This window comes from Petromyzon marinus, unplaced genomic scaffold, assembly GCF_048934315.1.
Source record: "Petromyzon marinus isolate PM22_M1 ecotype Great Lakes invasive population unplaced genomic scaffold, UKy_Petmar_22M1.pri1.0 PM_G_Scaffold_176, whole genome shotgun sequence".
NCBI lineage: Eukaryota > Metazoa > Chordata > Hyperoartia > Petromyzontiformes > Petromyzontidae > Petromyzon > Petromyzon marinus.
The window spans coordinates 140,739-165,608 of NW_027422735.1; the positions used below are offsets into that span (position 1 = coordinate 140,739).

The window sequence follows — 24,870 nt, forward strand, 5'->3', positions numbered from 1 at the left end:
TGATCGAGTCTCTCACCTTCCTGAAGAGATGCCGCGACTCTGGGGTAATACCAATCGCATTTACACTCACCTCTGCTACTGTAACTTCTTCTAATGCGAAACGAATTCTTTTCAAAACTAGCTTAGCTCTTATCTCAGAAAAAATCAGACTTATACGCACAGAACTAGATCAGTTAGACAAGACACTCTACAAATCACACTTATCATTGACGGCAATAATGTCCACATCGGATTGGGAACATGTAGACAATATGACTGCCTCTTCAGCTGCTACTATGTCGACCAAATGTAAGGAAAACCTGATTTCCAAATTTAACCTCCTATTCAACAAAAGACCGGACCCACACACCAAAAAGTTAGACGTTAATAAAGTCGTAATTAATCGCAGTAACAGTTCTATTTCCGATGGTCTGAAATCCGTTTTAGCTAAAGGTCTAAACTTTGCAGTCACACCTAAACACATACCAGTTAATGATATAATTGCCCAAGTAGACGTTGCTCTCAGGGGCCTGGGTCACATCGCTGCAGACGTAGCAAGATCTGAAATCGCTGCTACCCTCAAAAACGCTAAGATGCCAGCTAGCAACCTCAGCAAAAATGAGCGTTTTGAATTATATAAATTAAAAAAGAGGAATGATATTGTAGTTCTCTCAGCTGACAAAGGCAATGCTACTGTTATCATGGATAAAATAGAATACAACAACAAAATTAAAGAATTACTCGACGATGGTAGTTATACAAAAATAAAAAGAGATCCCACCAACAGCCTCGTCACACAAACCAACAAAATAATTTCTGATTCAACCGCATTAATTGATCAATCTAAACAGTTTTCATTGAAACCTTCTGCTGCCAGGCCACCAAGATTATACGGCTTACCAAAAATACATAAAGTTGATACACCTCTTCGTCCCATAGTCTCTACTATCAGCTCCCCCACCTACAAACTAGCTCGTTTTTTGTCTGAAATCCTGCGTCCTTTCACTGGAAAGACCACCTCTGCGGTACAAAATTCTACTCACCTGGTATCAACAATCAAGGGTATTTCCCTGTCCCCAGACGACCTGCTTGTCAGTTTTGATGTAGTTTCCTTATTCACCAAGGTTCCTGTACCTGACACCATTGCAATCATTGAAGACTTGGTTCATCAAGGACTAAACACTGAGGTACCCCCCCTGGTGAGACACTGTTTAACCAATACATACTTCACTTGGAATGGAACTTTCTACAAACAAACTGAGGGCACCCCAATGGGCTCCCCCCTTTCTCCAGTTATAGCTAACATTTTCATGGAGAAATTTGAGACTGACGCCATCCAGACTGCCACTCTGCGCCCAACCTTATGGAAGAGGTACGTGGATGACACTTTTGTCATCTGGCCACATGGCCGGCCTGCTCTAGACCAATTCTTCGACCACATCAATTCCATACACCCAGCCATCAGATTTACCATGGAAGTCGAAATAGATGGCAAGATACCTTTTTTGGATGTCCTAATTAAAAAGAGACCTGATGGTTCAATGAGCCACTCTGTCTACAGGAAAGCTACCCATACGGATGCTTATCTGAAACCGGATTCCCACCACCATCCATCACAGAAGAATTCTCTCATCAAGACTCTGTATCATAGAGCCCAATCCATATCCGACCAGGAACACATAAGCAGTGAACTCAAGCACGTACACCAAGCTCTTAGGGCTAATGGTTACTCCGACTATACAATCCGCAAAGCTATCACTCAAACCATGAAGAAGAACCCTCTTGAGGAGCCTTTCAAAACCATCACTTTACCCTACATTGCTGGGATCACAAAAAAGATCTCCAAAATCTTGAATAAACACAAGATCCAGGTCCGTTTCAACACATTACATAAAATCCGTGATCTGGTTCCGTCTGTAAAAAGATGTGATTCCGGACATACAATACCCTGGTGTCTACAAACTAAGTTGCCTCTGTGGTAGTAGTTACATTGGAGAAACCAAACGCCATATCTCGGACCGCATTCGTGAACATAAAGCAGACCTTAAACACGGTAGAACCAACACCTCGGCCGTAGCAGATCATTGTTCTAATTCAGTAGGCTCACATGCCATTGACTTTTCCAAGACGGAGGTTCTTTGTAAGCCATCTGGCTTCCATGAGAGATTCGTTCATGAGGCTATCCACATATACAAACACAGAGACAATTTCAACCGAGAAGATGGATTCTATCTTAGCAATCATTGGAAAGATTTGATAAATCATTTCAGTTCTTGATTGATTGTTCACGCTTACAGTGGCTTTCAGACAGCATACATAAAAACAAATTTCGTCTCCCCCCTCCTCTTTTCAAAAAATAGATGGACTAGTCCTGGCAAACAGCCAATCGTTGCGCGTGACGCAAACGTTATTTATATATATATAAATAAATAAATATGCCGTTTTCAAAATAAATTTATGCAAACCGACACACCTGATGATGACCGTTTGAGTTATGGTCGAAACGTCGTGAGAATTTTTTATTGTTTTATATATATTTTGTTATTTTGTTGTTTCTCTTCAACGTGACTTTACCGAAAAAACTAAGAATATGAATTACTGCAGTCACGAAAGCTTTAAATCAAAATTTAAGCCTTCAGGTGTTCTTCCGCTTCCATGATATTGACTCCACCACCCTGCATCTGCTGATTGAGATGATTGAGAGCTGCGAATATATCAGCCATGTACGCTAAAATGAGAATGAACTCAGGATTTTTGAAGCAATCTGCATGGCAGTGTTGGTGCTCTTGCAAAAACAGGGCTAATTCCACACGCATGGCAAAAACACGATTCAGCACCTGTCCCCGGGATAACACCGAATATTAGAATGGAGCAGAAGTACCTCAAATTCAGAGCCCATTTCTTTACACAGCTCACTGAAGATGCGGTGCCTCAGAGCACTTTTTCGCACATAGTTCACACATTCCACCACAGTTTTTAATACTTCTGTCATTTTTGGAGGTAAGGTTTTTGTTGCCAACGCATGCCTGTGCAGAATACAATGCGTCACAATGATGTGTGGTGCATCGGCCTTTACTAGCGCACCAAAACCAGACTTTCTTCCCAGCATGACTGGAGCTCCGTCCGTACAAACTGCAGAAACCATATCCCATGAAAGATTGTTGTCTCTGAAGAAGTCATCCACAAGCTTCTTCACATCGGCTGCCTTCGTTGTTGTTGTAAGAGGCTTACAAAATAAAAACTCTTCTTTTATCATGTCGTCTTTCACATAGCGTACAAAAACAGCAAGCTGGCTTAGATCAGAAACGTCTGTGGTTTCGTCGAGTTGAAGGCTGAATTTTGCCGGGCTTGAAATCAGATCCGCGACTACTTGAGCCAAGATGTCTTTACTCATGTCTTCTATTCTGTCACTGACGGTGTCATTTGAAAGGGGAATTTGGGATAATTTACCTTCGGCCGCTGTTCCGAGTATCAGATTCGCCATCTTTAATGCAGCTGGTTTCACAAGTGTTTCACCAATGGTGTGTGGCTTGCCCTGCTTTGCGATCAGGTAAGCAACTTCGTACGATGCTGTCAGGATCGGTTTGTTAACAGGTACAAATCCAAGAGCAGGCAGAGTGGCCCTTTCATCGAATCTGGCTCTCTTCACCCTGAATTCAGCAAGTGTTGTGTTCTTGTATCCCCCGTCTCCATGCAGCTTCAAGAAGTGTTCCTTTAGTTTTGCCGGTGCAAGACTAGAGTTGCTCAACTTGGCGTTGCAAATCATGCAGATAGGACGCTCACTCCCATCACGTTCCGTGATACATGAGAATCCATGTTGTACATATTCGTCCGACCACTTTCTTCTTTTGCCCGACATAGTTAGTATGGATAAAATACTAAAGAAATCACACGACGTACGACAACAACAGTCACACGTTGACTACTGAGTATGCACTAAATTCCCCGCAGCGCTGATTGGCCAAGCAGTGTAGCATGATCATCTGCAGCCAGTGATGGCCAAGCGGGCCGTGTGTGTCATCACAAATTTACACAATAATTCAAGTGTGTCCGGACCTCCGTGGCGGGGGCTCTGCCGAACCCCTGAGATCGACTCACCGAACCCCTGGGGTTCGATCGAACCCAGGTTAAGAACCACTGCACCAAAGGGAGGGAGCAATGGAAAATGAATCTAAATCAACTAAACTCCAACTCTGTGACGTCACCACTCTGCATTACCTCATCGGCGTGAAACGCCAGGGTGAGGTGTACCTCGCTAGTTACGTCATGTCACCAAGGTATTCACCCTTACCCCGTCCACAGTGCTCTTGAGCGTGACGTCCCCTCCGCGTGGGTCACTGCCGATATCGTTCCAGTGGCAATCCTTATTTGGGCAAAGCTACGCCCAGTGACTGGTGGCTCATTAACATAATATATCCATTAAAGCCGTCGCGAGTATATTGCGACAGGTTCAGCGCCCACGCCCCCATCCCTCGACATATGGGCTGGCATCATTAACATAATTTATTCAGTAACAGAGCCGCTCTTGGGAGGGAAGTGACGTCATACTACTTCCTGCTGTCGCGAGGTAACAGGAAGCTGCCGCGTGCGCGCTTGCACTGAAATCCGAGGTGAGAAATTCTCATCGTGGTGGTGGTGGTTGTTGTTGTTTACCAAGGTAGAGCCTCGCTCTCTCTCGTAGGGATGTCAGTTGAGTAGCAGCGAGCATGGGAATCGATGTCCAGGTTGGAACTTTACAACGCGGGGCCTAGCCACGCGGGGCCTTGCCTCCTGCCCTCGCCTGATTGCGTTCACTTTAATTATCTCGCTTAAGTTTAAGTTGTCTTCACCCGGCTCGCCACTTTGTAACTTTGTTTTATTGTAAATATTCACGCAGTTTTTATTTTCTTTTTCACCAGGCCAAGCCCGCTTGAGCTGCTATACCGCTCTTGTTATCAGAAGCGACCTGCCCACAACAACACAAGGTGAGGCTTTGTCAACGTGTGTGAATGTTTTAACTTAAAACTTTGGTGACTGCAGGAATTAATATTCTTGGTTATTTCGGTAAAGTCACGTAGATAGAAAATAAAATAAATAAATTGAAAATAAAGCAAAAAACCCACGACGTTTCGATCGCAACACAAGTGGTCTTTATCTTATTGAATTTAATCTGTTATTTTTATTTTCTATCTACGTGACTTTACTGAAAGAACCAACAATACGTGCGTCAATGTATCTATCGGTCAAAGACGCTAAGCGCGTGCCGCTGTTGACTCTGAATGTGTGGAGGGGAACACCTTCACCACGGGGAGAGAGAGACAGAGACACGGATAGCCTCGGCTATGTTGATTGATCCTCGATTCATTACTTGGTGGAGTGAGGAAGAATTAATGCTGAGCAGATGAAGGTGGCCAGGCATGGTTCTGGTCACACCACCACCTGTTTACTCATGGCAGTGTGTGACAGTGTCAAGTTTGTGTTTGCAGTAACATCTATTAACTCTATTGCACACGGAGGTTATATCACAACAATAGTTTATTTTTGTTTTCCTCTGGAACTCTTTGTAAGAATGGAAACAGGAGGTGAACACAGCACACACATTCAGCTGAAGTCGGATCTGTTCATCCCCAGCGTTTGTGGGAGCTCATGCCCCCCCCCACTCCCCATTACGTGGGGGCTGATCTCCCTCTCACTCACCACGAGCGGTGGGGGGGGGGGCGCCACGTCTAATGGGTGGGGGCTGATGCCTCCCCCCACCCACTCGCGTGTGTCTCACCGTTAACACTCGGTGCACGCACAGAAACTAGTGACACTCGCGCGTGTCTCACCCTTAACACCGTGGGGCTCGCACAGACACGCGCCGGCGCGGGCAACCGTTGGTATTTTCATATGCGCGTGCGTCACACCCACACTGATTTATAGTCACCCACACACCGTCGTACGCCGATCGCTGTCCCACCGCTCTTCACACGCACACATGCACCACGCGTCACAACGTCAGTCTGTGCTCAGATTTATTTCCGAATAGGGACCCCCGTTTATGGCCCCCTCCAGCCAGCACCCTTCGGACAGCGCCTAACCTCCTGTCACCTGGCCGTCGCAGAGTGCATCTATCCCCCAAGCTCGAGCTGACTCAATTGGCCCCCCTCCCCGTACCCACTCACCTCTTCAGCTGCCCCATGGGGGCTGGGGAAGATGCTCGCCTCGGGGACTTTTTCTGGCCGATCGTTTCCAGCTCCACCCTGCACGCGTCGCCCGGACGCTGGGGACGGCTGGTCTCCTCCGCCGCTCCAGAAGAGCTCTGATTCAATCCGCCCCTCCGGCCCCCTTATGTCTCCAAAGCCCCCCTTAACCCCCGGGTCATATGACGTCATCCTTGCGCATCCAATCGAATCCTCTTTTCGGACGTTTTGAGCGCTCTGGCCGTTGGGGGGGGGGGGGTCGCGTCATCCCCCCCCTTCCCATTGTCTCTGTGCCTGCGTTCCTCGCCGTTGACTCATCGATAATCCCCTCGCTCCCTCCAACTTAAGTCAACTCTTATCTGCCTAGGGGCTTTTCCCTCCCACCCCACTGTTTACCTTGCCGCTGGGTGCTGGCCTTGAGGTCCCACCCCCCCGTGTTGTGTAGGCTTCATCAACACCCTTTGCTATGTCAGCTGAATTTAGCTTTCATAAATATTCCTTTTGTAGCCAGACAGCCGAAATTGTGTGCACGGAGTTTTGGGTGAACATTCATTTTGAAGATACGAGGGCTTCCAGGCATGTTTATAACCATTTGCCCTCTCATTGTGTGCCACAACAGCCCGTGTGATGAATTTTTGAAACTTTTTCACTATATCATGAATAAGTAAAGACGTGCAAGTGATATATGACTGTGTATATTTCCATTCCTCTGTGCCTCGATACTGACGTGTAGATGGTGTGGATATTCTTTTTTTCTGTCTGCAGCTGATGCTGGTCTGATGGAGCAAAGGCAGTCAGCACAGCAGCTTGGTACGACAAGTCAACAATGCGACCAACGTGCATACAGCACAGATCGGACTGTAAATTTTACACAGCACCAGAGAACTCGCACAGGAGAGAAACCCTTCAGGTGCACTGTGTGTAACAAGGCATTTGCATGGCCATCAGTTCTTGAGACCCACCAGAGAACACACACGGGAGATAAACCCTTCAAGTGCACTGTGTGTGGGAAGAAATTTTCAGATTTATCTACTCTTAAAAAACACCAGAGAACACACACGGGAGAGAAACCCTTCAAGTGCAGTGTGTGTGTGAAGGCATTTTCACGGTCATCTTCTCTTAAAACACACCAGAGAACACACACGGGAGAGAAACCCTTTAGGTGCACTGTGTGTGGGAAGACATTTTCAGATTCATCTACTCTTAAAAAACACCACAGAACACACACGGGAGAGAAACCCTTTAAGTGCACTGTGTGTGACACGGCATTTGCATGGCCATCAGTTCTTGAGACCCACCAGAGAACTCACACAGGAGAGAAACCCTTCAAGTGCAGTGTGTGTGGGAAGGCATTTTCAGATTCATCTATTCTTAAAAAACACCAGAGAACACACACGGGAGAGAAACCCTTCAAGTGCAGTGTGTGTGAAGGCATTTTCACGGTCATCTGCTCTTAAAACACACCAGAGAACACACACAGGAGAGAAACCCTTCAGGTGCACTGTGTGTGGGACGGCATTTTCATGGTCATCTGCTCTTAAAGCACACCAGAGAACACACACGGGAGAGAAACCCTTCAAGTGCACTGTGTGTGGGAAGAAATTTTCAGATTTATCTACTCTTAAAAAACACCAGAGAACACACACGGGAGAGAAACCCTTCAAGTGCAGTGTGTGTGTGAAGGCATTTTCACGGTCATCTGCTCTTAAAACACACCAGAAAACGCACACGGGAGAGAAATCCTTGTGCAGTGTGTGTGGGAAGACATTTTCTGATTCATCTGCTCTTAAAACACACCAGAGAACACACACGGGAGAGAAACCCTTCAGGTGCAGTGTGTGTAGGAAGACATTTTCAGATTCATCAACTCTTAAAAAACACCACAGAACACACACGGGAGAGAAACCCTTTAAGTGCACTGTGTGTGACAAGGCATTTGCATGACCATCAGTTCTTGAGACCCACCAGAGAACTCACACAGGAGAGAAACCCTTCAAGTGCAGTGTGTGTGGGAAGGCATTTTCACGGTTATCTGCTCTTAAAATACACCAGAGAACACACACGGGAGAGAAACCTTTCAAGTGCAGTATGTGTGTGAAGACATTTTCAGATTCATTTGCTCTTAAAACACACCAGAGAACACACACGGGAGAGAAACCCTTCAAGTGAACTGTGTGTGGGAAGGCATTTTCAGATTAATCGACTCTTAAAATACACCAGAGAACACACACGGGAGAGAAACCCTTCAAGTGCAGTATGTGTGTGAAGACATTTTCAGATTCATTTGCTCTTAAAACACACCAGAGAACACACACGGGAGAGAAACCCTTCAAGTGCAGTGTGTGTGTGAAGGCATTTTCAGTGTACACACACACAGTGACACACACAGTGACACAGCGACACACAGTGACACAGTGTATACACATAGTGTACATACACACAGTGTACACACACACAGTGTATACACAATAATGTCCACGTTGTTGTAGCTGAGCTCACACACCCAAGGGAAGGAGCAATGGAAAATGAATCTAAATCAACTTAAACTCCAACTCTGTGACGTCACCACTCTACATTACCTCATCGGCGTGAAACGCCAGGGGGAGGTGTACCTCGCTAGTGACGTCATGTCACCAAGGTATTCACCCGTCCCCCGCGCTCTTGAGCGTGACGTCACCTCCGCATTGGTCACTGCCGATATCGGTACAGTGGCAATCCTTATTTGGGCAAAGCTACGCCCAGTAACTGGTGGCTCATTAACATAATGTTCCGTTAAAGCCGTCGCGAGTTTATTTCGACGGGTTCAGCGCCCACGCCCCCATCCCTCGACATATGGGACGGCTTCATTAACATAATTTATTCAGTTACAGAGCCGCTCGTGGGAGGCAAGTGACGTCATACTACTTCCTGCTGTCGCGAGGTAACAGGAAGCTGCCGTGTGCGCGCTTGCACTGAAATCCGAGGTGAGAAATTCTCATCGTTGTGGTGGTGGTTGTGGTGGTCGTGGTTGTTGTTGTTTACCAAGGTAGAGCCTCTCTCTCGTAGGGATGTCAGTTGAGTAGCAGCGAGCATGGGAATCGATGTCCAGGTTGGAACTTTACAACGCGGGGCCTAGCCACGCGGGGCCTTGCCTCCTGCCCTCGCCTGATTGCGTTCACTTTAATTATCTCGCTTAAGTTTAATTTGTCTTCACCCGGCTCGCCACTTTGTAACTTTGTTTTATTGTAAATATTCACGCAGTTTTTATGTTTTTCACCAGGCCAAGCCCGCTTGAGCTGCTATACCGCTCTTGTTATCAGAAGCGACCTGCCCACAACAACACAAGGTGAGGCTTTGTCAACGTGTGTGAATGTTTTGACTTAAAACTTTGGTGACTGCAGGAATTAATATTCTTGGTTCTTTCGGTAAAGTCACGTAGATTGAAAATCAAATAAAAATAACAGATTATAAATTAAATGAAAAATAAAAAATTGAAAATAAAGCAAAAAACCCACGACGTTTCGATCGCAACACAAGTGGTCTTTATCTTATTAAATTTAATCTGTTATTTTTATTTTCAATCTACGTGACTTTACTGAAAGAACCAACAATACGTGCGTCAATGTATCTATCGGTCAAAGACGCTAAGCACGTGCCGCTGTTGACTCTGTGTGGAGGGGAACACCTTCACCACGGGGAGAGAGAGACAGAGACACGGATAGCCTCGGCTATGTTGATTGATCCTCGATTCATTACTTGGTGGAGTAAGGAAGAATTAATGCTGAGCAGATGAAGGTGGCCAGGCATTGTTCTGGTCACACCGCCACCTGTTTACCCATGGCAGTGTGTAACAGTGTCAAGTTTGTGTTTGCAGTAAAGTCTATTAACTCTGTTGAACACGGAGGTTATATCAAAACAATAGTTTATTTTTGTTTTCCTCTGGAACTCTTTGTAAGAATGTAAACAGGAGGTGAACACAGCACACACATTCAGCTGAAGTCGGAACTGTTCATCCCCAGCATTCAAGGACATCTGAGCCTGGATTCACACCTCTAAGTTGCGATTGAACATTAATTTATGCATTTCTGCATAATACAAATAGTATTGTTTTCAACACCCTTTGCTATGTCAGCCGAATTGAACTTTCATAAATATTCCTTTTGTAGTCAGACAGCCGAAATTGTGTGCTTAGAGTTTTGAGTTAACATTCATCTTGAAGATATGAAGGCTCTCAGGCATATTAATGACATTTGCCCTCTCATTGTGTGCCATAACAGCCCGTGGAGAGAAACCCTTCAGGTGCACTCTGTGCGGGAAGGCGTTTGCACGTTCATCAAATCTGATGAATTTGGGAAACTTTTTCACTACATCATGAATATATTAATAAGTATAGACGTGTAAGTCACGTGTGCATTCCTCTGTGCCTGACGTGTAGATGGTGTGGATATTCTTTGTTTCTGTCTGCAGCTGACGCTTCCTCTGCAGAATTGGTCTGATGGAGCAAAGGCAGTCAGCGCAGCTCGGTACGACAAGTCAACAATGCGACCAGCGTGCATACAGCACGGACCGGACTGGAAATTTGACGCAGCACCAGAGAACTCACACAGGAGAGAAACCCTTCAAATGTACTGTGTGTGGGAAGGCATTTTCATGGTCATCTGCTCTTAAAAAACACCAGAGAACACACACAGGAGAGAAACCCTTCAAGTGTACTCTGTGCGGCAAAACATTTTCAGATTCATGTAATCTTGTAATACACCAGAGAACACACACGGGAGAGAAACCCTTCAGGTGCACTCTGTGCGGGAAGGCGTTTGCACATTCATGTCATCTTAAAGTACACCAGAGAACACACACGGGAGAGAAACCCTTCAGGTGCACAATGTGCAGGATGGCGTTTACACAGTCATGTAATCTTGTAACACACCAGAGAACACACACGGGAGAGAAACCCCTCAGGTGCAGTGTGTGTGGGAAGACATTTTCATGGTCATCCACTCTTAAAACACACCAGAGAACACACGGGAGAGAAACCCTTCAAGTGCAGTGTGTGTGGGAAGACATTTTCAGATTCATCTACTCTTAAAAAACACCAGAGAACACACACGGGAGAGAAACCCTTCAAGTGCAGTGTGTGTGGGAAGGCATTTTCAGATTCATTTGCTCTTAAAACACACCAGAGAACACACACCGGAGAGAAACCCTTCAAGTGCAGTGTGTGTGGGAAGGCATTTTCAGATTCATCATGATCTTCAAAGACACCAGAGAACACACACGGGAGAGAAACCCTTCAAGTGCACTGTGTGTGGGAAGACTTTTTCAGATTAATCTACTCTTAAAACACACCAGAGAACACACACGGGAGAGAAACCCTTCAAGTGCAGTGTGTGTGGGAAGGCATTTTCAGATTCATTTGCTCTTAAAACACACCAAAGAACACACGGGAGAGAAACCCTTCAAGTGCAGTGTGTGTGGGAAGACATTTTCATGGTCATCTGCTCTTAAAAAACACCAGAGAACACACACGGGAGAGAATGCCTTTAAGTGCAGTGTGTGTGGGAAGGCATTTTCAGATTCATCTCATCTTCAAAGACACCAGAGAACACACACGGGAGAGAAACCCTTCAAGTGCAGTGTGTGTGGGAAGACATTTTCGGATTCATTTGCTCTTAAAACACACCAGAGAACACACACGGGAGAGAAACCCTTCAAGTGCACTGTGTGTGGGAAGGCATTTTCACGGTCATCTGCTCTTAAAAAACACCAGAGAACACACATGGGAGAGAAACCCCTCAAGTGCAGTGTGTGTGGGAAGGCATTTGCAAATTCATTAAATCTTCAAGTACACCAGAGAACGCACAAGCATCAGAAGATCCACAAGGAGTGGAGTCTGAAATCAGCTTGTGAAAGTGAAAGTGCCACAATAAGCCCATCCCTCATGAAACACGAACCGGAGGAAAATCCCAGCTTGCACACTTTTAAAGGTATCGAGGTGAAATATGAAGAGGTGATGTTGAAATGTGAAGAAGTGAAGGTGAAATGTGAAGAAGTGATGGTGAAGAGTGAAGAAGTGAAGGTGAAATGTGAAGATGAAGATTCAACTCCAAAATGGGACCTTCACATCGATGGAGACAACGTGAAACAGGAGGAGAATTCTGACTGTGAGGCAGAGCGAGGCAACTCCCAGCAGTTTGTGGAAGTGGAGGTGTGGGTGGACTTCCTCCGAGGCAATACAAAGTCAAGTGGAGACCCGGTAGATGTGTAAGCCTGAGATGATGTCGCTCTAATAGATGCACCTTTGTCACAGGCCTTTAATGACAGGAATGTGTAGTTGGACACTCAGCTCCTAGGTTCAACCTGCAGAGTAAGGGCGGCCAGTCTTTGTGGACCTGTGGATTGGGTAGATCTTTAACCAGGAGTGAGAGACAATAAGCCCCCAAGCATTCACTATGTTATAATTGCATTTACTCGGTGCTTGCTTAACCGCCTCAGCAACTCGGACTTTTGTGTCGTACCTCGTCTGAAACACTCGAAGGAGCATCCCCAAGTAGCAGCTGCCCCTGTGTGGCACAAGGTGGTGGCCCTGCACCGGCCTGCATGTGACCAAGAGCCTGTCAGTAGGGGGCGATGATTGATGCGTCATCTCAGTTGTGTAGTTTGTAGGCAATCTTGATTCGAAGCTTTCGTGACTGCAGGAATCCACACTCTTGAGTTCTTTCGGTAAAGTCACCACGTGGGTAGAAACATAACAGATCACGGCGTTTAGATCACAACACGAACAATCGTCATCAGGTGGGACAACCACAGCAAGAGATACTGCTGAAGTAATAGGCGCCTACTCCAGCAGTTTCTTCTTCTTGCTGCTGTGCTTGTCCCACCTGATGACGATTGCTTGTGTTGCCATCGAAACGCCGTCATCTATTTTTTGTAGTGTAATGTTTTAAATTTGCTACATTTTGACCCAGACGCCAGCATGCAACGGTCTACTCGTTTTGAATGACGCAACAATAGTACGTTGTGCATACACTGTTAAGCAGACGGTGCGTATTTGTTAAATAACTTCTTGTTAATACGATGTAACGTGATGCAGTCAATTTCGCTGCAGTAATCCAATGTTAATATGCCCGTCAATGATTTAGAATGAATACTTGTCTGATTGTGTGCGTACGTGTAACATTTTGTATGAGGAACAAACATTGAATAAGTGATGTTAGGACAATGTGTGTGTGTGTGTTTTGGAAGTAACCTGTACAGAGAACTCGATACCCGTTGTTCTTGTGATACAGGTCAAAGGGTACTTTTGTGTTTCACGAAGCGTCTGCCTCTGCAGCAACTCATTCTCTTTGAAATAGGAAGCATGCTCGGATCATTCATCAGTTACAAGGCATACCACTTGAAAGTTACACGTATAGGAGGAGGTACATTCTCTACAACACGAATTGTAGTTTTGTCTTACGTGTTGACGTAGATTTTGTCTAACTGGGACTAGAAATGCTCCTTGCTGATTCACGTCTGGATGTTCGTAACCATCGGTTGAAGCAAACCCCACTGCTGTTGTTGAGACGCTGTGCACCAATAATGGTCCAACACATTGACGGCCTTCAGGCCAGGAAAGTCACAACATTTGCACACGAAGGACGCATTCACGCAAGTACCCCATGCTCCGTTTTGAAGTTTTAAAATGAAACATCTTTGAATTGTGTTGTGTTTTGAATTAGATGATTTTATTTCTTCATTAAAAGCTTGTATCAATTTACATCTGGAAGACTTCATTGAAAAGGACATTTCGTGTGAATTTTCTCTCGTCATTAAGTAGATGGCCTTGCCGGGGGTTCAGTTCAATGCAGACACAAACAGGGTACATACACAATGTACACACACAGTTTATACACAGTGTACACACAGTGTATACACACAGTGTACACACACACAGTGTACACACAGTATATACACAGTGTACACACAAAGTGTAGACAGTGTACACACAGTGTACATACACAAACAGTGTACACACAGTGTACACACAAACAGTGTACACACACAGTGTATACACAGTGAACACACTGTGCACACACAGTATACACAGTATACACAAACAGTGTACACACACACTGTACACACATAGTGTACACACACACAGTGTACACACACACAGTGTACACACACACAGTGTATATACATAGTTTACACACACACTGTACACACAGTGTACACACACAGTGTATACACATAGTGTACACACACACAGTGTACACACACAGTGTACACACATAGTGTACACATACACACAGTGTACACACACTGACACACACATAGTGACAGACGCACAGTGACACAGTGACACAACAACAACCGCCATTCGCCACTAAGTGGTGGTGACGTCACCACGACGCTTGTGCCAGGCACAGTGACACACACACAGTAACACACACAGCGACACACAGTGCACACACAGTGTACACACACAGTGTACACACACAGTGTATACACATAGTGTACACACACAGTGTATACACATAGTGTACACACACACAGTGTATACACAGTGTACACACACAGGGTATACACAGTGTACACACACAGTGTACACAGTGTACATACAGTGTATACACACAGGGTACACACACAGTGTATATATACACACACAGTGTACACACACGCAGTGACACAGAGTTTATACACAGTGTACACACAGTGTACACATACACTGTACACACACAGTGTACACACACACAGTGTACACACACACATAGTGTATACACAGTGTATACACAGTGTACACACACAGGGTATACACAGTGTACACACACACAGGGTATACACAGTGTACACACACACAGTGTACACACGGTGTACATACAGTGTATACACAGTGTACACACGGTGTACATACAGTGTATACACAGTGTACACACACAGGGTACACACAGTGTATACACACAGTGACACGCACACAGTGACACACAGTGACACACACACAGTGACACACAGTGACACAGTGTATACACATAGTGTACACACACACAGTGTACACACACACACAGTGTACACACACACAGTGTATACACAATAATGTCCACGTTGTTGCTGAGCTCACACACCCAAGAGAGGGAGCAATGGAAAATGAATCTAAATCAACTTAAACTCCAACTCTGTGACGTCACCACTCTGCATTACCTCATCGGCGTGAAACGCCAGGCGGAGGTGTACCTCGCTAGTGACGTCATGTCACCAAGGTATTCACCCCTCCCACGTCCACCGCGCTCTTGAGCGAGACGTCCCCTCCGCATGGGTCACTGCCGATATCGTTCCAGTGGCAATCCTTATTTGGGCACAGTTACGCCCAGTGACTGGTGGCTCATTAACAATGTGTCCGTTAAAGACGTCGCGAGTTTATTGCGACGGGTTCGGCGCTCACGCTCCCATCCCTCGCAGTTTGGGCCGGCCTCATTAACATAATTTATTCAGTTAGAGAGCCGCTCGTGGAAGGGAAGTGACGTCATACTACTTCCTGCTGTCGCTAGGTAACAGGAAGCTGCTGTGTGTGCGCTTGCACTGAAATCCGAGGTGAGAAATTCTCATCGTTGTGGTGGTGGTGGTGGTTGTGGTTGTTGTTGTTTACCAAGGTAGAGCCTCTCTCTCGTAGGGATGTCAGTTGAGTAGCAGCGAGCATGGGGATCGATGTCCAGGTTGGAACTTTACAACACGGGGCCTAGCCACGCTGGGCCTTGCCTCCTGCCCTCGCCTGATTGCATTCACTTTAATTATCTCGCTTAAGTTTAATTTGTCTTCACCCGGCTCGCCACTTTGTAACTTTGTTTTATTGTAAATATTCACGCAGGTTTTATTGTCGTTCTTTTGTTAACAGGCCAAGCCCGCTTGAGCTGCTATACCGCTCTTGTTATCAGAAGCAACCTGCCCACAACAACACAAGGTGAGGCTTTGTCAACGTGTGTGAATGTTTTGACTTAAAACTTTGGTGACTGCAGGAATTCATATTCTGGGTTCTTTCGGTAAAGTCACGTAGATAGAAAATAAAATAACAGATAATAATTTTTCTTTTTTTACAATGAAGCAAAAACCCCACAACGTTGCGATGGCAACATTAATGTTGAAGATGCGAGGGCTTACAGGAATATTTATGACATTTGCCCTCTCATTGCGTGCCATGACAGTGCTGTTTGCACAGTCACACAGAGTCACTGTAAGATGTTTTTCTTGGTCGTGTTTTTGTTTTGTTGCTTGTTGTGGTTGCACCCGATTCAAGAGCCGAATGGCTCACGGGACTATAACCAAAATAAATAAAACTGAAAATCAAAAAACTGAAACCGCGTGATGAATTTTGGGAAAGTTTTTCACTGCATCTCCAAATATATATAAAAGGCAAAGTTGTGATTGTGTGTGTCTGTTCAAAATGTTTAGCGTACTTCCCAACATACAACAAACTGGAAATTTGCCATGTGGGTACTTTCCAGACTGTACACCGTGCAAACATTATACAAATACACTTTTAGTTTTTATTGGGGGGGGGGAGGGGAGCTCAATAATGTATAGATTTTTTGCACGGCAAGTGAGCTGTGACGTCAAATCTGTCACGTGACCCTCGCACGTGGAAGAGTAACGCATTGTAGTGTAGCGGTTAGCGTTGTCTGTGTGTGTCTGTGTGTGTATCTGTGTGTGTGTCTGTGTGTGTATCTGTGTGTGTGTGTCTGTGTGTGTGTCTGTGTGTCTGTGTGTGTGTGGAAGCCTAACGGATTGTAGTGTAGCGGTTAGCGCTACGCCGCGCTATGAACCCGGCGACCCGAGTTCGATTCCCGCTCACGGCCACCACCGGTGACGATTATTTGAACAGCTTCTGGGCCTCCCCTAGGTAGACTCAGCCTCAAACGAGTAACTGCTGTGGTGTGAACATCGCCACTGGGGAGACAAAGGCGGCCGGACGTGGTGGATCCAAGTCCCGGTCGAAGCCGGGTAGTACACCTAGTCATGAATACATGAATGAATATAGACGTGTAAGTCACGTGTGACTGTATATATTCATTCCTCCATGGCTCGATACTGACGTGTAGATTGTGTGGATATTCTTATTTTCTGTCTGCAGCTCACGCTGGTCTGATGGAGCAAATGCACTCAGCACAGCAAGCCGGGACGACAAGTCAACAATGCGACCAGCATGCATACTGCACGGATTGGACTGGAAATCGGACACAGCACCAGAGAACTCGCACAGGAGAGAAACCCTTCAAGTGCACTGTGTGTGACAAGGCATTTTCAGATTCATCGACTCTTAAAAAACACCAGAGAACACACACGGGAGAGAAACCCTTCAAGTGCACTGTGTGTGGGAAGGCATTTTCAGATTCATCGACTCTTAAAAAACACCAGAGAACACACACGGGAGAGAAACCCTTCAAGTGCACTGTGTGTGGGAAGGCATTTTCACAGTCATCTGCTCTTAAAATTCACCAGAGAACACACACGGGAGAGAAACCCTTCAAGTGCAGTGTGTGTGGGAAGACATTTTCAGATTCATCTGCTCTTAAAACACACCAGAGAACACACACGGGAGAGAAACCCTTCAAATGCAGTGTGTGTGGGAAGGCATTTTCAGATTCATCTCATCTTCAAAGACACCAGAGAACACACACGGGAGAGAAACCCTTCAAGTGCAGTGTGTGTGGGAAGACATTTTCAGATTCATTTGCTCTTAAAACACACCAGAGAACACACACGGGAGAGAAACCCTTCAAGTGCAGTGTGTGTGGAAAGGCATTTTCACAGTCATTTGCTCTTAAAAAACACCAGAGAACACACACGGGAGAGAAACCCTTCAAATGCACTGTGTGTGGGAAGACTTTTTCAGATTCATCTACTCTTAAAACACACCAGAGAACACACACGGGAGAGAAACCCTTCAAGTGCAGTGTGTGTGGGAAGGCATTTCCAGATTCATCTAATAAAACACCAGAGAACACACACGGGAGAGAAACCCTTCAAATGCAGTATTTGTGGGAAGACATTTTCACGGTCATCTGCTCTTAAAAAACACCAGAGAACACACACGGGAGAGAAACCCTTCAGGTGCAGTGTGTGTCGGAAGACATTTTCAGGTTCATTTGCTCTTAAAACACACCAGAGAACACACACGGGAGAGAAACCCTTCAAATGCAGTGTGTGTGGGAAGACATTTTCAGATTCATCTACTCTTAAAACATACCGGAGAACACACACGGGAGAGAAACCCTTCAGGTGCAGTGTGTGTGGGAAGACATTTTCATGGTCATCTGCTCTTAAAACACACCAGAGAACACACACGGGAGAGAAACCCTTCAAGTGCAGTGTGTGTGTGAAGGCATTTTCACGGTCATCTGCTCTTAAAACACACCAGAGAACACACGGGAGAGAAACCCTTGTGCAGTGTGTGTGGGAAGACATTTTCTGATTCGTCTGCTCTTAAAAAACACCAGAGAACACACACGGGAGAGAAACCCTTCAGGTGCAGTGTGTGTGGGAAGACATTTTCAGATTCATCTACTCTTAAAAAACACCAGAGAACACACACGGGAGAGAAACCCTTCAAGTGCAGAGTGTATGGGAAGGCATTTCCAGATTCATCTAATAAAACACCAGAGAACACACATGGGAGAGAAACCCTTCAAGTGCAGTATTTGTGGGAAGACATTTTCACGGTCATCTGCTCTTAAAAAACACCAGAGAACACACATGGGAGAGAAACCCTTCAAGTGCAGTGTTTGTAGGAAGGCATTTTCACATTCATCTGCTCTTAAAAAACACCAGAGTACACACGGGAGAGAAACCCTTCAAGTGCAGTGTGTGCGGGAAGGCATTTGCACATTCATCAAATCTTCAGGTACACCAGAGAACACACAGGAGAGAAACCCTTGAGGTACACTCTGTGTGGGATGATGTTTGCACAGTCATCACATCTTAAAGTACACCAGAGAACACACACGGGAGAGAGACCCTTCAGGTGCACTCTGCGGGAAGGCGTTTTCACAGTCATAAAATCTTCAAGTACACCAGAGAACACCGAAGCATCAGAAGATCTGCAAGGAGTGGAATCTGAAATCAGCTTGTGAAAGTCAAAGTGCCACAATAAGCCCATCCCTCATGAAACAAGAACCGGACAAAAATCTCAGCTTGGACACTTTTAAAGGTATCGAGGTGAAATATGAAGAGGTGATGGTGAAGAGGGAAGAAGTGATGGTGAAGAGCGAAGAAGTGAAGGTGAAATGTGAAGATGAAGATTCAACTCCAAAATGGGACCTTCACATCAATGGAGGCAACGTGAAGCAGGAAGAGAATTCTGACTGTGAGGCAGAGCGAGGAAACTCCCAGCAGTTTGTGGAAGTGGAGGTGTGGGTGGACTTCCTCCGAGACAAACCAAAGTCAAGTGGAGACCCGGTAGTTGTGTAAGCCAGAGACGATGTCGCTACAATAAATGCACCTTTGTCACAGGCCTTTAATGACAAGAATGTTAAGTTGAACACTTTGTGGGCCCATGGGTTGGGTAGATCTCTAACCAGGAGCAAGAGCCAATAAGCTCCCAAGCATTCACTGTTATAATAATTGCATTTACACGGTGCTTGCTTAATCGCCTCAGCAACTCGGAGTTTTGTGTCGTACCTCGCCTGAAACACTCGAAGAGCAACCCCAAGTAGTAGCTGCCCCTGTGTGGCACAAGGTGGTGGCCCTGCACCGGCCTGCATGTGGACAAGAGCCTGTCAGTAGGGGGCGATGATTGATGCGTCATCTCAGTTGTGTAGTTTGTAGGTAATGTTTAGAATTTGCTACATTTTCACTCAGACGCCAGCATGCAATGGCCTACTCGTTTTGAATGACACAATAATGGTTTACATACACTGAAGCAGACTGTGCAACTTTTTTTTAAAAGCTTCTTGTTAATACGATGTAACGTGATGCAGTATATTTAACTGCAGTAATCAAATTTTGTTAATATGCCTGTCAATAATTTAGAATGAATACTTATTTGATTTTGTGCATACTTGTAACATTTGATTTGTAAGGGTCAAACATTGAATAAGTGATGTTAGGACAAAGTGTGCGTGTGTTTGAAAGTAACCTGTACAGAGAACTCAGGTGAGACCCGTTGTTCTTGTGATACAGGTCAAACGGTGTTTTTGTGTTCCACGAAGCATCTTGAGCAACGCATTGTCTTTGAAATAGGGAGCACGCTCGGATCATTCATCAGTTACAAGGCATACCACTTGAAAGTTACACGTATAGGAGGAGGTACATTCTCTACAACACGAATTATAGTTTTGTCTTACGTGTTCAGGCCACGTGATATGTCGAAGGCTCTCTGCCAGCTCACAGGACAGACCCAAGTTGCCATGTGCTCAATAAGATGACTGACAGGCACCACTGCACCGACTTGGTGTGGTAGACGCTCCGCTCGTTGTCGTGAGCGTCGCTCATCCGCCCTCCGTTGTTACTGGAGGGCGACTGCCTCCAACTGCCCAGCAGCGTGCTTCACGAGCCTCCTCCACAGAGGCCGATCTTGACACCGCTGGTACCGGTCATCGGCAAGTCCACTCAGCTCCACATCTTTATGTACAGCATCAGTCCATACATCTTTAAGAGGGTTATCGAAATGCCATGCAACAGACAGATGGGCAGATATGAACGAACAGAGCTAATGCATGAACATCTCAACCTTGGTTGGAAAGCGTTAAAAAGGAATGTCTTATTTGACCTGAACTGCATATTGTTTGATTTGAGTTAAGGACAATAAAAAAACTAATACAGAGATCGTGCACTCACATCAGTCTGGGTTAGCGCGTGAGAGGACCACCTGTAATACTATGATCTTACCAGATACGGAGACAAATTGGCATTAATGCAGATTTGAGGCTATACGGATGGTTTTGAACCCAATGCACCCTTCAATGGTAATGCACATAATAGAGACATGCTTTGTTAACTTTTCTAAACCCATGCTTTTAAAATAATCTCAAGCAATTTTCTCTGCCAGTCATGTTGCCTGATCTTTTTGCACTCACACAAAGACAAAGATCCCCCATATAGCCTTAACAGACTGTAGGAGCAAGTGCTGTTAGCGAGCACCTATGAAGGCCAGAACGGTACACGAGGTGGTGGGTGGCCAGCACCACGCCCGACCGCCTTTGTCTCCCTAGTGGCAATGTTTACACACTGTACCAGGTACTCACACACTCACACACACACAAAGAGCCTCCGTACAGCCTTCAACAGACTGCTGGGGCAAGTGCTGTTGGTGAGCTCCTATCAACGCCGGCACGCACGGCACTCGAGGGGGAGGGTGGCCAACACCGCACCGGGCCGCCTTTGTCTCCCCTGATATTTGCACACCACACTAGGAAGTCATTCAAGACTACATCGATGTAGGGAAAACCCAGGACTGGTTTAAATATCTGCCACTGTTGTGTGTCATGAGCAGGAATCCAATTTGGGTCACCGGGTTACGGAGTGCAGTGCGATAGCCACTAAATTACCGCTCCCCACTCGTACACAACAACAAGAACAAAGATCCCCGGTAGAGCATTAACAGACTCTAGGGGCAAGTGCTGTTAGCGAGCACCTATGAAGGCTGGCACGGCACACGAGGGGGGTGGGTAGCCAGCACTGCGCCCAGCCGCCTTTGTATCCCGAGTGGGGATGCTCACATCAAACGAAGTACTAATTTTTAGGCTGAGTCGACCTAGGGAAGGCCCAGGACCGGTTCAGATAATCGTCACTGGCGGTGTTGGCCGTGAGCGGGAAACGATCCCGGGTCTCCGGGTTCGTAGCGCAGCGTAGCGCTAACCGCTGCCCTACCGCTCATACAAAGATACGTTTAAACACGCGCACGCAAATTCACATTCTGTTTGACTAACACTTCTTTCAAACCGTACGTAGCCAAACATGCTAATCGAAGGTGAATAAGGTATCGAATGGCACAAATGCAGGCGTTAAACCGTTCAAACACCTAATAGACACTTATTGCAAGGTATTAAGCCCACGGCCAACACCAGTGAGGGTGATCTGAACCGGTCCTGGGCCTCCCCTAGGTCGACTCAGCCTCAAATGAGTACCTGGTGCGGTGTGTAAACATCGTCACTGGGGAGACAAAGGCGGTCTCCACAGCATCGGAAGTCCCCAGCCCCGACACGCCCACGTCAATCCCTGAGCCGAGTTGACGGCGGAGGAACCCCGCGGTGTGGAGCAAGCGGATTGGTGGCTGGAGATGAAGTGTGACGAGATGTGATTGGTTGCTGGAGATGATGTGACAGGGAAGGAGAGGGATATGGGAGAGGGAGCGCGGGGATAAGAGGGCACGTCAGAGGAGGGACGAGAGGAGAGAGCTGTGGATGAAGGAGGGAGCTGTGTGTGATGGAGGCGGAGTAAACGGACTGGTACCCTTACCTGTCTCAGCGGGTTGGTGAGGAGAGCGTCCACTACAACAGCCGGAATAGCAGCAAATGAAAGCATTGGCGGTACATCGGTCGTGTGCGGTATAAGAAAAAGTTCAAATTTCGCAATAATTATTAATTTTCCTACGATGCGCAACACCCGGTCGTAAAGTATTGCGGGTGCCTCAAAGCGGTCGAAAGACGAATGTTTACGTGAGCAGCTGAACACGACGCTTCACAGTCTGTTGCCGTACAGCACCCGGCCTGATGATGATGATGATTGACTGCTTCACGTTCCAAATGGCAGATTTTGACTCCTTGTGCCCGAGACTTGGTCGGACGGTTCCTCGACTCGTTTACGGAATCAAAAAGATTGCGACTCGTGGTGTCACATATTGTTGGTTCTTTCGGTAAAGTCACGTTGAGGGGAAAAACAATAAAATCATAAAATATATATGAAACAATAAAATTCTCATGACGTTTCGACTGCAACACAAGCAGTCATCAGGTGTTCTTGCCATTGGTTTTCACACCTGATGATGACTGCTTGTGCTGCAGTCGAAACGTCGTGAAAATTTTATTGTTTTAAATATTTTTTATTATTTCATTGTTTTCCCTTCAACGTGACTTTACCGAAAGAACCAACAATATGAATCACCGCAGTCACGAAAGCTTTAAATCGTGGTGTCACGTTCGATCGGGGAAAGTGGCTGCTGCATCTGAGTGCAGCTTCTGACCGAGAGTCCTGCGGCTCCCTCAAGGGGCAAGAGCGCCATCATCAGACTGTTTTGTGAGGTCCGGTGTGGCACGCTGCACCGGCGTGCCGCCAATACGTCCAAACGCTGTGACTGCCGCTAGTTCCGGTGTCCTGGTGGATTCGTCCGATCCATGCGTTGTTGGTGGGGGGGGGGGGGGTCAACCCCCACGAGGGGGACCCAGTTTGTGTGTAGGGGAGATAGAGGGGCACCTTCCTGAGCCCACTCTGATCAGACTTCGGGGGGGGGGGGGGGGGGGGAGCGCCAGTCAATAGCCCTGAGACAACGATTAAAGGGCAAGGAGAGGAAACTGTACAGGGTAAGGGTAGGACAGTTGGAAGAAGAGAGGAGGAGGGGATTTGGTGAGTGGAGATGGGGGGGGGTGGAGCAGAAGTAGGGGGTGCAGAAAGGGGATAAGAGAGAGAGAGAGGGGAGTCTGCTGGAGCGTGGGCAACCTGCTGTGTGACCTCTTAGCGTTACCTGGGGATCATCAAGAAAGTGACCTTTGATAAGCACTGAAGTCCCTTCACCCGCGTGCGTGCTCGCAATCCGCCTTGGACGTCAATTACGCAGCTTTGTATTTAAAATACGTCGTCGTGTTTTTTTATGAGGATTAGAATGTTCAGCCGATCTTCTCTGCACCACTCCGCGTTAGTTTAACACACCTTAATATGCAGGGGACCGCAGAGCTCCAGAAATCGTTGGTGCCGACTTACCTGTGATCACTGTTACATTGCATTTATGGCTTTCATTTTGGTGATTTCGAAAACGTTTTTTTTTGTTTTGGCCATGTTTTTGTTTATTGTAGTATGGAGTTAGACTGATGGCCTAAATCTTAGTTGTCTTGTGGTTGTTATTGTTGTTATTTGACTTGCATCCCACTGGGATGTTTGCACACAGCGTTGGTGTACGGTGCTATTTCAGGAATATTTTGATGTTTTATTCCTAGATTTTCTGTTTGCACAGTCACACAAAGTCACTTTAAGATGTTTTCTTGTTCATGTTTTTTGTTTGTTGAGGCTGCACCCGAATGGCTCACAGGGCTATACCAAATAAATGGAACTAATGAACTAAAATGGAACCTTGTGGCCTCTCTGCCTCCCCGCTTGCCTGTGGTTACCCCCTCGTGCCTCTGAGTCGTTCTCTCTCTTTGAGAGCGAGCGAATGCATCGAGGTGCTACAAGTCGAAATTGCATATTCGATTAAAACGATGCGTTGTAACGGTACATGACTACATTAACTCCCCCCCCCCCTCTCTCGTCCTCGCACCTGATAGGCCCAGCGTGATGACATCCCCTTTACTCCCTCTGATTAAGACCGGAACAGGAGGAGCACGTCACAATTTCGGCTGGCGCCTGATGAAGCTGGCTGTTGTAATCGCCAGCGAAACGTCGTACCCGAATTGCAAGTGTTGTGGGATGATTCTCCAACACATCGGTGTGCTCAAATAGTAACTAATTGGCACGTTTTGTTTACGTGACAAATCTTGATTTAAAGCTTTCGTGACTGCAGTGATTCATATTCTTTGTTCTTTCGGTAAAGTCACGTTGAAGGGAAACAATAAAATAATAAAATATATATAAA

The 24,870-nt window shown here is 46.2% G+C and overlaps 1 pseudogene; it reads left to right on the forward strand.

Annotated features, from left to right (window-relative positions):
* The window catches only part of LOC142911267 (putative RNA-binding protein 46 pseudogene), a 46,985-nt pseudogene extending 30,983 nt beyond the window's left edge, over positions 1-16,002 (forward strand).
* The last annotated feature ends 8,868 nt before the right edge of the window (positions 16,003-24,870 follow it).